At 30.4% G+C, this 17,859-nt stretch overlaps 2 protein-coding genes and 1 long non-coding RNA gene across 13 annotated transcripts in view; 2 read left to right on the top strand and 1 right to left on the bottom strand.

The window, feature by feature from the left end:
• The window catches only part of LOC106677907 (protein PET100 homolog, mitochondrial), a 70,341-nt gene extending 52,998 nt beyond the window's left edge, over window positions 1-17,343 (bottom strand). Inside the window, exon 1 of the mRNA XM_014416115.3 lies at window positions 17,210-17,343. The gene's annotated coding sequence lies outside the window, so the exon portion shown is untranslated. The remainder of the gene's footprint in view (window positions 1-17,209) is intronic.
• Window positions 1-17,859, top strand: part of CASK (peripheral plasma membrane protein CASK) — a 934,116-nt gene that overhangs the window by 29,762 nt on the left and 886,495 nt on the right. The gene's annotated exons all lie outside the window — the stretch shown is intronic.
• LOC136795873 (uncharacterized) lies at window positions 4,812-7,115 on the top strand. Its single transcript, XR_010843563.1, has 2 exons — window positions 4,812-4,902; window positions 6,783-7,115. It is a non-coding gene; the product is annotated as an uncharacterized lncRNA (long non-coding RNA).

The raw sequence follows: 17,859 nt of genomic DNA, 5'->3' as shown, positions 1-17,859 counted from the left end.
TTATTGATGCGTGGATATATTTACGCATCAATAATGTTTATATTTTGAAGAGGAAATTCGTTAAATAAACTTAAGAAATAACTTTTTTTTTTAAACGTTATAATTGGATAAATACATAATCATTAATTAATATAATATTTGATACTTGGTTGCTATACGGGGAGTCACGCTAGTGGAAGAGAACTAAGGTCTTCTAAGGTCTGAACTTTTATGTCTTAGATATTCATTATTTTTTGTAGTAACACCAACTAAAAATATCACTCATATATTATTTAAATGAGTATTTTTTTAATAATATATTAATATTTTTTTAATTGTTGAAATAACATTTTTGTGATCCAAAACAGTGAAGCTTGGCCATTTCCGCAATTTTGAATAATCAATATTAAAAATAATACTCATGTAAAAAATATTAAAGAACATATTTGTAAATTATTTAGTTAGTGTAACGATTACAAGAAAAATTATGAAAATCGGAGACCTACGGGTAGGACTTTAACCGGTTTAATATGGAACGACCATTTTCTTAAAAGAAAATAAAGAAACTTTAAGAGGTGGTAGTAAACCCTAAAATTAATTTTTAAAATTCCCAAAAAATAAACCTATTTTTTTCACATAGTTACATGATGAAATCCCAAAGGAAAATATGTATTTTTTTTTCACTGTTATTTAAGAACCCTTGGTCACACTCGGATCCAATCTGGCCTTATATACACGAAAAAGTAATTGTAAACAATCTTATCCTTTTTTACTTTTTCTTTTTCTTTAAGATATATTTTTATTTTATATTTACGGTTACAATTCATTCGTCATCTAGCCCTCATGTGGAAATAAGAAAAGTAAAACAAAGTCGTTACAAAGCTTCAACTTTGTTCGAGAAATCAAAAAAGTTGGGGGTGTATATTAGTTTTAATTTGGAGTCGGTTTAAAATATTCAGAAAGATTCTCATGTGCCTAGAAAATAATTTTCACTCTCTTATACCTATTCATCGAATGATTGCCTTATATTTTGTCCAGATCATAAAAAAATGGTATTTCGAGGAATAGGCTTCATAAATGAGAAAATTAACAATTTGTTTACTAAAATAGTAAATTAATAATTCAACCTAAATAGTGAATTGTGATAATATGATATTATATGTTACACTAGTCAGATTTTTATGTAATTATAACAAGGATCGAGATTTTTAAGTAATCCTTGTGAGGACAATGAATTTCTTCGTCTGGGACGTTATTTTCTTTGTGGATATTTTATTTTCCTTTCAGCACGCTTTCTTTGCTTTCAGCATCTTGATTTTATCTATTTTTTATTATAACTATTTTTGTGATTAATTGACACTGTCAACAAACAATATGTTGTATTTTCTCTCTGTAATTTATTATGAAATGTGGTTATGTATTGTTTACCCCCTTAATTAAGTTACATAAATTATAAATTTATACTGTTTGATAGCGGCATTTAACCAAATGCAATGGTTAAAATAGATTTGTGTGCTAGGTTGAAGTCTATAAAGCTATTTGGTTTATATAACACGCACATAACATGTGTGGACAATTCCTGTTTATTACTTATTATTGAATATAAATTTTTGGTACTTATAAACTTTATATAAAATATTTATATTACAGATATACTAGGTTCTAGTGGTGGATTGGTATATACGGAATAAATGGAAGTAGGATCTGGCTTAGATGCTACTCATTTGCGGAGAGGGGGCGCTGGATTCCGTCCAACGGCGGCAAAACACCAACAGTAACTGGCTCCTGGATCAATGGATACAGCTCGGCTCCCTGCGTCCTATATAGGAGGCACAGGCAATTAGCGAGCCAGCCCAATTTTGTTTTTCGGTTAGTTAGCGATGTTCAGATTTGGCATCTGCACTAAGCAACATCCACAACTCTTTTCGATTAAACCGCAGTAGCTTTGCCTATTCGTGTATAAAATATCTTCGATAACATGTTCTTGTAGTATTTTTTTCATCTAAAAATATGTCCTAATTAAGTCATTATGGTTCTAAAATCGTGAGGAAACCACATGATTAATATTTAGTCTTTAAATTGCTTTCGAGCTTATATTTAAATCTTATAAAATGTGATTATGATAAAAATCATTAGTTTTTTTATCATAGGCAATAGCGGACTATTCTTTATCTCCCTTCAGTAGTTTTGTTTAGTTAGCTATACAGTGTAAAACTAATACTTTTTTCACGATATAACATAAGGCAATCCACTGTGATGGTGATGCATAAAGTTAATATTAAAAAATGTATATAATATTGAAAAAAAAATCTTATAGCAGTGACATTAATTAATGCAATAAAGATGTAAATAAATCAAAATTAATGAGTGAAATGGTATATTAGATTGAAGACGAAGGAATTTTTAATAGTTGTCGAAGATTGTTGTAAAACATCCAAAATAAAGGAAAAAATGCAGATACTTTATGGACGATGAAGCATACTGGATTAATAAAAAATAGTTCGTACATGCTGCCAAAGGCTTGAAAACAGGCTAGATCTGTTTTTATTATAACTGTAGACGTTTTCGTCCGTACTGAAAAAAACATTAATATTAATAAATCGAACAAAATTTAAAAAAATATATATAGTTTATTGCTCTTTCTTTTTTGAAAATATTTGGTAAAAACATTGGTTTTAGTATATTTTCACTAAAGAGTTAATTACCTAATCATAAAATTTCAATTTGCAGTAAACATATGAATATAATAATATAAAACATAACATATTGGAAATAGGAAAAGCTTAGAATATTTATATATATGATTTAATTTGTTTTTAAATTTTGTCCGAATAATTAATATACATTTCATATAAATATCTAGTGATTTACTTTTTTCTCCTTTTCAAATATTTCTTTATTTTAAAATTATTTACTACACTGACGTTTAGGAGTGCTCCTCTCAGTCTTCAGGGAACTTTTCTTTAGTCCTGCTGCTTTGTTCTCATCAACTTCTCTCTTAGTACTTTTCTCACCTTACTTGTATGGTAATCACTGTTGTCCAAATTACAGATATTATATTTATACACCAATCTTCTACCCTCGACGATATAATTTAAACATTTACGGGGTAGAAATTCGGCATATAAACCTATATTTTTTGATTCTGTCTGGGACGGAAGAAATAAACCATTTAGACCATTGTGGGCAAAATCGAAATCGCTCTGCTAGGAGGCGCGGAGCCCATGAGTAATTGCCTACAGTGCTGCATTCAAGTTCACGATCAACATCTTCAGTGTCTTCTTTGTAAATATTTTACATCAAGATTAGGCAGGCGAGATCAGAGAATTCGGAAATGCCTGACTGCCTTTACTTTTTTATAAAACAATACCCAAATTTTTATCATTTGATTGATGAAAACTCAGGAGAATATTACTTACATATACTAAAAAATAACAACGACTAATTATCTTGTGGCCCAATTTGTTTTATCATATTAAGTACATTTTGTCCTGCGGAATGAGCAAAAAGAAAAGTGGACGAAGTGCTTATTCTGGTTTATAATGAATGAGGCAGAGACATTTGTGGTAATGGAAGGAACGATAGAACACGGATAGTACATAGTTCTATGTAAGGGAATATACAATTTGATAGGATGAAATCTTATATACAAGAAGGTTAGCTCTGAGGGAAGATCAAAATATTGATGTCAGATGTTTGCATTGAAAGTTTTTTGTGGCATTCATAGAGAGGAAGATAGGAATAGAAAGGCACAATGTATTGCATGTTGCACGAATGTTGCATAAATTCGTCGTAAATATAATAGTACTACGATAAAGCCCATAAATATCGATCTGTTAAAGTTCCGTTTCCCTTCTATGCCGTTTATATAAAATATTATAAAGAAGTGATTAATATAAGGAAGCGGTATGTAATATATTCTCTTTAGTCATATAATATAGTTGTAATCATTATTACCCCGGTAATCTAGGCCTGCTTAATAAGTATTAAAAAATAATGAAGAAATGCAATTCTTTCTAATGAATAATATTGAACTTATAATATTAAATATTATCCAGGTGCCCCACACTTGCATCCTCTTTTTAGAAAGCACTCTTTGCATGACTACATCAATCCTTCAAATCTTGCTCGTTCTGAATGGCAACAAAGGAACAAACATTTGAAGGAAGGTTGTCCAGGAGCAACGATGTTATCGACTGCCAAAGAGGTAGGTTCTTCCTCAAGGTCTCGTAAATAGCTATTGTTTTAACGTTACGTTGTCTATACTATAATTACATACTATAGCTGTATACGTCTATCGTACATCTCTGATATCTTTCAATTTATATCCTCAGTGCATTCCCGCAATACCCGCTCACGGCCTTCAGACTTATATGTTACTGCCCATCGCACTGCAGCCTTTGGTAAATCTTTCCTCATCCGTTTCTCTTCCCTATGGAATTCTATTCCATCCTTTATTCGCACTCTTCCTTAGTCTTCCTTAGTCTTTATTCGCACTCTTCCACTCTTCAAATCCCGTAACTTCGACTACCTTAAGTCTACCCAATTCCGGAATAATAACAATTGAAAGTTTCAAAAAACCATTATATATTTTCTGTATTTTATGTCTCAGATTTTCGTTTATAATTCTAAATGCATATTAGCAGAAATTGTATCTTTTCATTTATTATTTTTTAGTTTAATTGTGATTGATTTTTTTTCTTTTTATTTATTATCAGATCTTATGTTTTATGATATGACATGTGGTTTTATTTTATTTGTTCTATCATTTTTATATATATTCTGTTAATTATTGTTGTTTATTTGTATTTTTTAAAATTCATTGCTATACTTTATTTTAAAAAGTTTTGCAACTTTAGTGAAAGAAGAAAAGTGTTTTATAAAAGGTTTAAATCTAGGAAAAAATTATTTAGAAAAGGTTATGTAAGTAGGAAATCTAATTTTAAGAAACAAAATTTTATAATGTTATTATGATATTATTTTAATGATTAATTTATTTAAAGATGAGACAAAGGCAATTAGCCTGCATTTTTAAGATTTGAAATGGAAATGACGTCAATATGAAGGTAGGGCCAAAGAAATCAGTGTGTAGTTTGAAGGAAATAATGAAATTGTTATATAAAAATAAAAAATCTTTTTGTAGGTATCCTTGAGAATGGCCTGAGGGTCGAAACGTTGTAAAGAATAAAGTTGAGACAAAAAAAGGATCAAATTTGTTTTAAATTAAGAATATGCTAAACTACTCTCAAACAAGAATATATTAAATAATTAATCTAAATAATTATGGGTAAATGGGACTTCATAATATTTTAGGATAGTTATTCTTGGCCACCTTAACCGTATCTTGTGGCTATTCCTCGGTTCGTCCAGTGATTCCTGAGAAGTACCAGAAATTCATTCCAAAATATTCAATTTGTGATCAAGTATTTATTTTTATATATGGGGTTTATCGTTGTTATGTTTTGTAACTTGGGGAAGGAAAGATGGGTCATCCAACAGGTTACCAATCTATTCTTACCATAGTAGGAAAGTCGAGATTTATTCTGACCACGAAATAAAAGTCAATCGGCCCAGGCCGGATTCGATCCGACACCGCTTCTGACACTTGAGTGTTAGGTTGTGGCTCAATACACTCGAACATCCACGGCTTCCTGTGATAGGTTTAATCAGTTGCTTACATATTTCTTGAGCAATTGTTATTGTTGGACACATTGTTTATTTTATTTTTTTTTATCATAATTAGTATCCTTTATTGTAAGTAACTTTTTAATGAAGTTTTCAAGAGTCCATTGAATAATGTAAGTGAGGCAGGCTTGCTAACTGAAGCAGTCTAGATAGCAGACTAATCGTTAAAATATCCCTCCCTTTTCATATGTCTCTTTCTCTTTAACCAGAAGCACCAGGCACTCTAAGGGCTGGCTCGTTCTATTCACACTCCCTTCAAGGGCTGCACAAAACAACCCTGGCATCTTTACCATTGACAATGTTTTTCCTTTTGACAGTTCTATACCGTATAACTTAAATTACACTTAACTAGCGACCATATTAGTCGTTTTATCCAACTAAACTTTTATAAAATAGTTTCCAATGCCTTTTGTCAAAAACTCAAATTATCAGTCATATGTTTAAAAACAAATAGATATAAACCAGATATTCGTATAAACCACTATCTTCTATTGGATGCCTTGTAGAATAAACTCGCAAAGTTCTCTTTATTAATTTGAGTTATTATTTGCTTCATTAAAACCCATATGTTTAGGCGTTATGTCATATTTATCAAGGAGGTTTTTAACTTGATTTTATTAATTATTATTATATACTAAAATTAATTAATTGTTATAAATAGATGAAATGTAATTTATTCAATTAAATATAATGGGCTGTTTAAGAGCTGTCTTTATGTGCTATTTAAGAACCTAGACGGGTTTGTTAAAATAGAAAGGTTACTTCTTGGCCTGAATTCCTTTGTAAGGGCTAGGTCTATAAACGGGGTTTATTATCTTACGAAATTACCATAATGTTGTATTTTTGCAACCGAGGTCTCTGTTTCATAATAAGGACTGCTCCAAAATTTCTAAACTAAAAATTAAAAAAAATATAATTAAATGAAAATGAGATTATATATAAATTATGTGTATACTAACGTTACCTTACCAATCTACAAACAATAGATGCGCGAGGAAAAAAAAAAAAATGTCGAGTGATCTGTTAAGTGTATGTTCTCTAAAAATTATTTAACTGTTTATACTCGAATATATATCTATTAGGCTTATATATCTATAAGTAAATTGAAATATTTTCAGATGAGCTTTGAAATTGTCAAAAAATTTTATTTTCTCGTGTTATGATGATATAACTTGGAAGTAAACAAGAAAGCATAGAGAAATCTGCTTAGACTGATGAGAGAAACGAAGCCAACCGGTTACATATTAATGAAGATAAGAAATAATTAGTGATGTTCAGCAAAAGGCGTAATGTATATGTTAGAACGTATTCAACATTACAGATTTTGAATACACTTCAGCTTCACCAAAACCTCTCCAATGATCAAGATATAGAAAATCAGCCAATTAAGCTATTGCACTTACGATTCTAACGTATCTTTTGTGGGGTTAAATAAAGCTCTATGGACCAACTGTTTTGGATTCTGTTATTGATGTATAGTAACGTATAATGTTCAGAGCTCTATTCTAAGGAAGAAGGATTTAAGCTAAAGGCGAAAATCACGTTTCTGACAGGCTATATGAAAAGCATTGAAGATTTTATGAAGGATTTTGGATTGTAAGGATTGAATACGACAGGAATTCGAAGGTTTAGTGGAGCCCCAAAGCTCAACTCGGTATGTCCAGATAGGCCTTATTTTAGAATAAATTTAGGTTAAACAAGTTAAATTACCTGAATAAACACCTGAAGGCTGGAGTACAAGGCTTCTCAAAGTTCTGGCACGAAATTGGAAATGTAGGGTTTCGAAAGATGAATTATGCCCTGCATAACACTAGCAGCTAGGATATTCCAATGTTACCTACAGCTTTACTTTGCGAAAGACTGCTTCACTCATAACAGTGTCTTGTTTGGAAATCTAGGGAACATTCTCAGTAGAGCTCTATTGTCAATGTGATCTTCCAATCTTAATTCCTTTAACAGCTGAGATGATGCTCCTGATGAATTCTTCAATCCCCAAAATCTATTTCCTCGTCTATTCTTGTTTTTGTTTAAGTTCTTGTAGTACATCATAAGATTCAAAGGTACAAATTGCACATAACGTGTAACGTGTGCACAAAAATTGTACAATTCAATTTAATGCAGGATTAATACTTATACGTCTGCCGTTTCTCTTCCATACACTCAATATATTTATTTAAAACTATTTCCTTCCTTCGGCTATTTTTAATGTATTTAATTTATTAATTTAATAGTTAACGCATAAAAATAAGAAAGAAAGGGCCGTGATAACGGTCTCAACGTAGAACTAAACTGAAGTAACTGGAGCTGGAGGTACAAGGGACTGCTTATGCCTGGCTGGCAGCAGGACAGAAGGAACCAAAAGCAACATAGGACAAAGCAATTAGAACTGAGAAACAAACATTGTTTCACTCTTTCGGTTTGTCATATTTTAGCATCTTTTTTATTAGTCGATATAAGTGGCAAAGTATGAGCTTGATAAATTTCACCCTACCGTCGACTTGGCATGACCTCAATATAAATAAATCAGATTCAATTAATAATTATTTCTTCATATCCCCGAGTGCCAGTTTATTAAAACTTTCACGGCTACCTCAAACAATATTTCATCATACTTCAGATTTTCAGGAAAAAGAATCCTTGAGCTGTATTTGAAGAGATATATTACGGGAGTTGATGACGTCCCTTTTGTCTGATAAGAAAAATTACGCTTTTGAGTAATTAAGTTTAAAGCATACAATGTTGCACCAACAAGTGCCATTCTTAATTCGAAAAGCAAATATTTTATATCAATGTTTCCTTGAGATATGTTAAATAGACTTTATGTCTTGAATCAATTACATATGAACATTTTCTCTTATTAATTATACTTATATAATGTAAGATATTGGTATAGAATCTTCGTTTGGTTTGGGAATTTATCTACTATTTATTCAGCCATAAGACTTTTAGTACTGTCCTGTTAAGAATCAGTAATCTATTTCAACTGATGCTTGCATGATTGACCAATATCAACGAATATAGAAACGTCGTATGAATATGTTTATTTGAACTTCTTTGAAGAATATATTTGCACGAAATTAACCGAAGAAAAAGTAATTCATTGGCTTAAAAAAAAGAAGTCAAGAGGTCGGATGAGAAAAAATTAGAGTCACTAAACTTTGAATTTGAAGACGGGACTGGTAACTTATGATTAGAGGATATGTAGACATAGATTAGAGGATAGACCTTTGAAGACAGCATGGGTAGTCTTTGAAGACTGGATGGGTAGCCTTTGAAGTCAGGATGGGTATTCTTAGAAGACAGGATGGGTAGTCTTTGATTACTGTTCGCCATCATGCCAGTTTAATTTTAATCCTAGGTTTTTTTATTTATTAAAACCAAGATTTTTTTTTAAAATTCATTTAAACTAAATTTACAACTGTACGAAATAATAAATACAATACATAAATATGTGGAATGTTTCATTTACACTTGAAAATCTTGGAAAGGAACTATAGTGGTACTTCAAGTATTAATTTAAATTAGAAGGTTCTGTGACCATCTTCTTTTCAGACGCCTCAGAGGATTATCTGGTTGTTAAGGATGAGAGATTAAGAATTAATGGGTTAGGAGTTTGGAATGAAAAGACGCATATCTGTTTTGGGCTAAATCTGCACGAGCAGTTTCTTGTCATTTCAGGATTCCAAATAAGTCTCTTGTGAAGATGGAGATCCAAGTTCTAAGTATCAAATCTGTTCAACAGACGTTAGTGGAGTATTTAGAAAGGATATTGTATAGCAGGAGGGCAGATGTTTACGACGAAGAGTATAGGTGATCTGGTGGGATTTGTCACGATTTATTTTGATTCTCCAGTTTTGACACCATTCTTCAATGGGTGTTATGTGTGTCTGTAGTGTTTGTGATGCATTAGTAAGGTCGTTGATTACAGACAGTTTACATATGCCATCAGCGTACGTTGTTTGGACTGTGTTAGGGTGGGTTGGAATGTCAGCTCAAGCATTAATTAACGAATTTATTGGTTGGTACAACTAAACTAACAATATTTGTAGTTTTATTAAAATATTTTTTTCTAGTTCAGGTTTATTAGTGAAGTGCATTAAACGAAAATTGAATTTCTTTTAAAGAAGTGGGTCAGATTATATTTTTAATAATTTCAATTGCGTTATCGATTTTTATATCTGTTATTCTTGAATTAAAGATTTCATAAGAAGCCAAAAAATTATATGATTGAGTTTCACAAGTCAGCACTCAACTCACACTTCTGATATCATATTTTTTAATATGACATTGAAGCGTATTAAATATAGAATTGTCTGGTTTTACTTTTACTCACCTATAAATAAAATATAGTAAGGCAAGATACTTTTTTTTTTTTTTTTTAAGGACTTTATTATTCGCGCAGTCTTTAGTTAGTAATATGCAAAGTTGGACGAAACGTTGGTTAACAATAAATACTTTTCTTTTACTATTTTGATACTTTTATTGACAGCCATTTGGACTATCTTCCTCCAATATTATTATTGTAATGTTACTTCTTATTGAATTTATTATTATCGAGACTAATAAAAATATTTTAGCTTCAGATTTATCTTTTTTGGATTGCTAAAAGCAATTTACACTTTTTATTAAATATTAAAAGTATGAATTCTTTATTTCTAAAATGGCTGTTTAGCCCACTCAGGAATGTCATAAAAACAGACATATTTGCCTAGTAAAGATAAGTAGTGAAGAGGTTGCTCATTCTTTAACGTAACCTCCTATACGGCTATACATAAAATGCACACGCATATCCGATGGAATTGCGATCACTTATTTTTTTCCTAAAAGTGCAAAAATTTATAATAATTTTATGTTAGATAAGTAATACAGGTCTTAACTAAGTAGGCAAGAATATAATTCATACATATTATTATTACTTACTTACATATATTATCTACGTACTTTTAAACACAATTAAATTTCTCTTAATAAATGAAAACTTACTTATTAGTATTATCCATAGACAAAATAATAAAATTTCTGAAAGAAACTCAACTTTACACAAAAATATAATCCAGCAATACCGACCAGTGTAAAAAAGGAAATACTCTACATTCAACCATCAAATGTCAAAGACAAGAAGATAGATGAAGTAAAAAGGGTGTAATAACCTAGATGTTGATCGCTCTGAATAAAAATCTAATCTAATCTAATCTAACTTACTTATTCTGTATCCATTTTCACCAGTTTAATGATATTTTTATCTTCTTTTGAATTGCGTTTCTTTTTAGACTTTTATTCATAGTTTTTTCTTTTGCAGCATTGATATTATTGGAAATCGGCAAGGTTTTATTAACATTAGTATATATATAATATCTAATAATTTTGGACGATGAGACATGAGGAAAAAGTTATTGCGTATTCCTTCCTTTCTCGAATTTCAAGTATAACTTGTAGATATCCACAACCATTCTCGTTATTAGCTTCCGTTTTGGATAATTATTTGTAGATCATTTATTTTAGATTTTGTCATTAAGAAAAACGGCGCGTGAACTGATGTAATGTATATATGCAGTCATATACTAAAAATACCATAACTCCTTTTGAGTCCCTAACTTTTGTAGTCAGGTACCTTACTAAGTATATACAGGTAGTTATATACTAAGTCTGTATAGTACTGAATATAAAATATACTGTACTAAGTATAAAATAAGTTGAACGCAGTGTTACCAAGATTGTCACTCAATTATTTAGAAATATATAATGATTAACAGGAAAATAAAAAGTAAGAAGATTTTAACAAATAAAATACTATTTTCAAAGAAATTCGCTTTTATTGCTTGTTAAATATTTGATGTTTTGGAAAAAAGAAAGTATATATTTTTTTGAATCTTATCGGTCTGCGACAGGTCACGTAAAGCACTGGATTTTGATAGAAATAAATTAGATTGTCCAACTGCAACACGTAAAAAATTATATGGTGATTGCTGGCACCGTATTAAATTAGCTGGGCTCATGTGACGTCAAATGAGCCCATGGTGCCCGAGGACATTTAATCTTTTATTTTATGACTCCTTTTTTGGTCATTTGTGATATATTTTACCTACAGGTTACCACTCTATTTTGACCATAATGGGGGGAGGGTCAAATTTTAATTTCGTGGGACCGCCACAGAAATAATAGTCGACTCCCAGGCCGGATTCGATCCAGCTCCTTTGCATTTCCAAGACCTGCGGCTCCGGATTTAGTTGTTCCGTAAAAAGGTTTACTTTAATTTATTATTCCCAACAATGTAACATTATACTTGAGCTACATAAGAACAGATTTGGTCCCCTCCCTCAAAATTTAAGATTTTCAAGACTAGAAGTAGAATCTGAAAATTTAATTTTAAAAAATCTGCTAGTCCGTCGTCCGTGGATATTGTTTGTGATTACGAGGTCAATATTTTTTATATTCAGTTCCAAAGTGTTATTTATTGATTATTTATAATTATGTTCAAATATCACATTTAATTCTTATTTCTTCTTGTTCAAATTTTATAATTTAAAAATATAAGTTTGATTTATAACTGAAATTTTTGTTTTATTAAATTAAAAAGTCCCTTTTGAAATTATCAGATACTAATGATAATGCAATGTTGTAATAATTTACAATGTAAAAGTATTTATTTTTCTTTAAGTTTCTATTTGTGCTAGCCGACTTTTATCTTTATCAGCATTAGGATTTTGAAGTTGTTTTTCTAATATATGAAACTTAGTAAGATGAAATGAAGATAAGTTCTTTATAGTTATAAATTTTCAACTTTTCGAGTTCTCTCGTATTTTTTTCGGAGAACACGTGAGTGCAATCATGTTGATTACGAAAGTCCACGCGCGGTGTTTGAGTTTTTGTTTCCTTCAAGATAATAAATTAAATTTAATATTTGACATTAAAAAATATCGTGGATTGTAAATATCGATGTTATCATTGAATATAGAGTAAATATAGTGTTATCTATAAAGTTAGTATCTCTTATTATAAAGTTATCTTGTTTGGACAGGCTACAGAAAGGGTATGAATGAAGGTGAAGGATTTATAAATTTTGTTGGTATATTATTAATGAAAACTGTGTTAAACGTTTTTCTGGACTAAAAACTTTAAGGTTGTTAAAATCTGTTCATTAATAATCAAACACTTAAATTTATTAAATAAATGATCATTTCTTGTATTTCTTTTTTTTAAACATTCTATGTTTATAAAAATGTATTCAGATTTTCCAAAAATAATACCAGCTTTTATTAAGACGTGTGATAGTATAAGCATTTGATATAAAGGGATATGGAGCATTTTTCGTATAAATTTCAATTTTAAAGTAATATTTTGCTCACTAACGAAGATTTTTTTTTTTTTCCAACCTCCCCAATATCATTATTTACAAACAAAGATAATATATACATACATTATAATTAATCTTGTTTTGCCGCATGGAGAAAGGTTTACAATCGTAGCATGATAACCAGGGGACTTACAAAGAATGGGGATGGACCATTCCGGTGGTGATGGTGTGAGTGACCTCAGAGCCCGAAGTCCTTCCCTCGGCGAGGACTTCATCCATGGGTAACACCTCTTGCTTTACCACCTCCCAGGTCTTGTTGGAGGGGCAATTTCACTGAATAGCGGGTTGGCATAGGCCTTCAGCCCATCAAAGCATTTGATGTACCTCCGGCCTATTACTCCGGCACAGAGGGAAGCTGGAGTTCTTGATGGATGATTTTTTGGTCCTCTGCAATGAGGTGCCTCGGACAACCGCCGGAGGACGGATTCTTGTAGTTCACTACCGAAGTTGGGAACGCTTTGTATTTATGCAGAAAGTAAAAACATTGTTGTTTTCAGAATCGAATATATCTTTAAGAAAAAAATTGGTTCCGTGTTTACCAGTAGTTAAATTTTTGTTCGTTGACAACTATTGTTAATCCTATTCTGATTAAAGTTTCATTTTAAATTCAAACAATTCGGGAACTGGACCCTTTATGAAATTATTATTATTATTGAATATAATAATAATAAAGTGGCGAAAATTCTCATAACCTGGTCATTTGTTGGTACGTTTCGAGCAAACGGGTCAACCGATTTTCAAGTTTGATGTCTAGGATAAAATTTTTATATTGAATAAATTTAATTCAGTCTGTAAACGATGGAACCAGAAGTTGTGGCTACATTTCACTACCTACACGCTGCGGCTCTTTGCAAGTACATAACGTCTCATTTTTCCGTCGTCTTGCATCATTGCCAATAATAATAAAGAAAATATATTATTGAAGGATTTTCCTTTATATCTTTATATTTGTAAATTTCTCTTGGTCGTTTGACCTAAAGTTGAAGAGTATTATAAAAATTGTCTAGTATCAGTTTTATCAAATTTTATCCTCGCTGTCGTTTAAGCATTCAAAAAAGTAATGTACTTGAGAGATCTATATTTCAAAACGGCGTCACGCAGATTTTATTCTCAAATGGTAATTATTTTCATTAGATATAGAAATGATGAAGCTATTCTGGCTTATATATTGCCAAAAGTTAGTTCAAACAACCGAAAGGTTGTTTCTTTCTTCTATTTATTTTGCATACTATGTCAACAGTAGTATGCAGGCCGGATTATGTCTCTTGTTACCAAAATATCCAGCTACGAAATAGAAGTCAACCTACAAACTATGACGATGTCTGATTGTGAATTGTATCTTATTTGTTAATGTTCATTATGTAAATTGTAGATTATTAGAATATTAATATTTTTCACCTTTTTTTCTGAAAACTACTATTCAACTAACATATCCAATTATATTTTAATTAATGTTTGGTGGGTGCTTTAATATTTGTCATGTTGATGTTTTGGTTCTCATGGCGTTATTTTGCTTTACTATTACTTGGAATTTGTCAGTTATTTTTATTGGCTTTGATATTAAATAGGTCCTCCTACTATTTGCTATATTATTGTTTTTAAATTAATATTCCTTTAATTTGTTATATTGCCGATATTTTATAATATCGGTATCAATTTTTTACTTCTGATATCCCATCCCTACTAAAAGCAGGACCCGGAACCTGCAACCCTTGTAACTTGACAATTCCTCATTTCACTTGTCCACCACTTGAAAAAAAATTTTAATTTTGAAATTCACATTTTATTAAAAATCATTCCACACATATCACTTCTCAATACCAAAAATTGCATAAGCTATTGTGTTCTTAAAGTTTTCCTTTAACACAATTACATTTGAATCCAAGGGTTGTAAAGAAGAATGCAAGTTCCTTTGATATTACTCTCTTTCGTAATATTATCTTTGTAGAAGTACTTTTTATTAGGTAAAACCACTCTAATACTTTATTCTCTTTACGGTGGGATATGAATTTTTATATTGCTTTGTCATATAAAGCCTTATTGTTTTGTCTTTGGCTGAGTAATATAAAGAACGACCTGCATTTCATCTTCAGAAAACATGATGTATTTATGTAATTTATTATTTAGAAACTAAATATTTCTTGTTAAATTATATTATTTGATTATCCTTTGAAAGCAGTGTCATTGTCAAATTTTCTTATCTATTAATTACCGCAATTTCATCATCAACAAAATCATAAATTTTTTTATAAGACTTCCTGCTGCGTATAAGTTATCTAGATGTTGAGGTAGATACGGTATGTTGTCTCTGGTTGTTAAATTAATCAGATGTAATGAGTATCTCTTATACTATATTGTATTAATTATCAGTTATACAGAAAATATATTAAGTATTATTGCAGTTGAAACATTTGTAAATTTTATGTTAGTTGTCTGTCAACAATATTTTCATGTTGTATATACTGTTATGTTAACATTATACATTAACGGTACTGTTATTTCTCTTAGTTTTATTATCATTCCCTGTTTTTGTTAATATTTTGAAATGTAGTTTTGCTATAATTACATCAGAAAAATTATATAAGAGAATATATAGTCTTTTTAAAATAATTTTATTTTTATGAATTCTACCGAAAATGTTGAACGTTTACAAGATAAATAAGTCACTTTTTATAAAACAATATGATTTTTTTTTTTACTTAATCGGACATCGTTTTAGCGGATTTAGTGTTTTGTTACGTAGTGTAAGGTAATTTCAGGAATTCACATAGAATTTGTTGAAAACATCTAAACTTGTCTTATCATGTGCTCAATAAAATTCGAAACAAGAATTAAAAAAGTTAAGTAAGGGTTAACTCTTTATAACTGTTTAATTGATTGAGTTTAGCTAGACTCGTGAAAAGGCAGTGCACCGTCATGAGGCATGATTAAATGCTACTGAAGTAATAGCTTTGAATAAAATTTGGAATGTGTTTTATTTTTGAAGGAGATGGTCAGGACTTCGGTCAAGAAAAACAAAAATTATTTTTAACTATTTATCAATCTTGGGTCGAAACGTCCGGCTATCAATAAATAGTTTAAAATTATTTTTGTTCCTCTTGACTGAAGCCCTGACCATCTCCTTCAATTTGGAAGAAGAAAAATTAAAGAAGATTGAGTAGATGATTGACCGTGTGTTAATTTGAAGAAGAAAAATTAAAGAATATTATATAGATTATAACGGTTTTTCTCTGTTGACACGTGAATTACTGAAACTTTAAGTGGTCCCTGGTGTTTGAAAAGTACGCATAAGACTTGGTTTTCGGAATTTTTGAATTAAATCCAGAATTCATAAGGTATATATAATTTAAGGTAATCTATTATTCGTTTAGTATTGAAATTTCTTTCCTGATTTTTCATTAAGTTGACTAAAAAATAAAAGAAACTAGGATGCATTAAGAGAGTTTCATGGAATCTACATAAAAATATCAGTTGAAACATAATACATAGTATTTATTTGCCTTAATACTACAGGAACATGAGAAGATCTTAATCAAACTTGATAGTTGGTAGATAAGACGACTGAGAGATTGATTCACCCGACTTCTACTCTAGAAACATGATTGTTTGTTATGTGAAAAATACTATCAGGTACTGTTTAAGAAACAACTTTTCACTTATACCTCTAGGGATTGTCACAATATATGTCTCTACAATGCGTTTTTTTTTTTTTTTTTTTTTTTGTGTAATTAATATGTATTTTGTTACTTAATGATTCGTAGTTATTTTTTTTTTAAATTTGGCGGTTTAAAATAAATTAAAAAAAAAAATGTATGAATGCTATCATATGAACTTGATGTATCATTCTATTCCAAGAAATCTATTATCAGATTAAATAAAGTATCACTTTTTTACTATCTAGCTCCCACTTGAACTAAAATATAGTTTGACCACATTTATATGGCTATATATTTTATTTTTAAAAATTCAATACCAAGGAATAATTTATTTTGTATTTCAGGTGTTATTTTTGAGTATAATATCTACTGATAGTGAGTTTTATTTGCTGATGTACGATATTACAACCTTGTTATTTATATGACTTGCTCTGAATGAACTGATAATTTTTGGGCACTTCTTTGGCGCGTGAACTTCGTTTCGTTGTTATTAGTTAGGCTATTGTTGGAATAAAAGTCTTTATCTTAGACTTACCTGATCAGATAGGGTTCTATCCTGTTTTCTTCGAGTTCTCTAGAGCGCAGATGGTAAACTCCGGTTCTTCGTGGCCGGGTAACCCACGGGAACTGACAACCTGCTACGACTACATGTGTCAAACGACTGAGGCACTCCTAAGGTACCTTATCTAGAACAGGTAATCTCTCAATTGGAGAGGCAAAGACCTGTACTGTTTACTCCCGTTGTTCAAACACGTTCCCCTCTTTTTTATGATTGCGTTCAAAATAGGAAATTCTTATGTTATTTCTTTGCTTATTAAAGGAAAGAAGACCATTGCTCTTTGGGATTAACTGATGACATTACTCAACCTCTCAGATGCATTCTTATGACAGCTAAATAGAAACTTTGTCGTAGTCAATTCAACTTGCAAGACTGTTGACTTTGGTTTTGTGAATGTATGGTAAACAAAAATCATCATCATGAATCAAATTAGGCGTTCAGACTTTCTCTTTACGCTATTCCTTTACCAAAGCAAACAGAAACAAAATACTTGGGATTAAGAATATGCAGAAGACTGACCTGGAAATCACTTGTAACTCTTTTGAAAAGTTATAAATTTTGTCATGAACCACTTTTCACAAATATTCTCGAAAAAAATAATTGTTATTCTTTAAATTTCAACAGAG

The sequence above is a fragment of the Halyomorpha halys genome, unplaced genomic scaffold (genome assembly GCF_000696795.3).
Source record: "Halyomorpha halys isolate HHAL.00 unplaced genomic scaffold, Hhal_1.1 Scaffold111.1, whole genome shotgun sequence".
Lineage (NCBI taxonomy): Eukaryota > Metazoa > Arthropoda > Insecta > Hemiptera > Pentatomidae > Halyomorpha > Halyomorpha halys.
This window is presented reverse-complemented; position numbering and strand designations above follow the sequence as displayed.